We start from the raw sequence: 1,473 nt of genomic DNA on the forward strand, positions 1-1,473 counted from the left end.
TGTCCAACCATCTGTTGATGTTTCAAAGCAAAGTAAGCGACAGGTGTGCACATATTCTGTTTTGACTTCTCATTACAGTTTTAGAATACACTTACTTGGTGTTGAATCCTAAAATATTTTAATAAAAAACACTTATACAGTGAACATGTTTGTCACGCCTGAGTGTGCACCGCACATCCCCTCTCAGCTCCTCATCCACCCCAGCGGCATGGCGACAATTATTATTGGACAATTAATGCGTAAAACTCTTTTTGACATTAAATGACACCTGATAGCGTGTTTAACTTAAGTTTGAAAAAATAGCGCTTACTGCTCTTTGACCACGCGCAGCAGAATAATATATATCTAATACTGAAATTTTGAGACTATTTTCCTCAAAGGTTTGAAGATCAAATTTTTTTTAAAACCAGATGAGAAAAACGTAATTGAAAAAGTTACACTGAAAACGAATCTAAGTTAACTTTTGAAATTTGACACATCTGCGACTTCAGCTGTTTAATTCTCGAGGTGGAGCACTCATCAGCTCCGCCATGAAAGTCCACACTGGCTTTTGGGATTACAAAGCCTCGCAAATTTCGTGGTAAGTGTTCTAGGTAGATTTACGCCGAGTTCAATCAGGCAGGGCGCGGACGCTAACTTATCCTGTTACAGAGTCATATATTTAAAAAGAGTTGAGATTGAACTTTTACGATTTACTCTTCACTTACAGAAATGGTCAGCTTTTGCAATTACAAACTTTAAAGACGATGGGCCACTTATAAATATAAAAGAAAAATTTAATTCGGCTTTCGAAAATCTGCTTTTCGCTCCTAAGAAGCCCAAGTGTTTTTTCATGTTCACGCTAAGATTTATGTTCACGATCTGTAATGTTTTCAATTTCGATTTATCCAGAATTAAACTTTTTTGTTATTACACATACTGGATGTCCAATAAATTATTATTAGAGTAAGACCTAATTATGTATCTCAGTTGATATTCATTGAACAAGTTGAATTGAATGGTGTTTTTAATGGATTTCAATCGGCATGTATATATTTCAGTTGGTCTTCTAAATTTTCTTTATATCGATTTACGTATTTCTAATAGAATTTAAGATTCTTTGATAACAGATATTCCGTTTCACCTTTTTCCAATGTAGGAAATCTTAAAATGATTCACGTACAATGTTTTTGAAAAAAGTAGAAAATATTATTAGTAATATAATAATTTTGTATCTATATACAAAATATTATTAAAATAATAAGTTTATGATTAAATTAGAAAGGCACCTTGGTTCACCATTGACATGTAAGGGTAATTTTCAGAAGTCATTTACTCATGTAGATAAAGGAACACATGTTTTAAGGGTTTGCATAATGTAGATTTTATCATTGTTTTATTTAAATAATTTATGCCTATAAGAGATATTCAGGCACGAATCGTATTATGTTTATGTTAGTGGTTTGTTTTAACTGTAAAATAAAATTACCAACC

This window comes from Belonocnema kinseyi, chromosome 5 (genome assembly GCF_010883055.1).
Source record: "Belonocnema kinseyi isolate 2016_QV_RU_SX_M_011 chromosome 5, B_treatae_v1, whole genome shotgun sequence".
Classification (NCBI taxonomy): Eukaryota; Metazoa; Arthropoda; class Insecta; order Hymenoptera; family Cynipidae; genus Belonocnema; species Belonocnema kinseyi.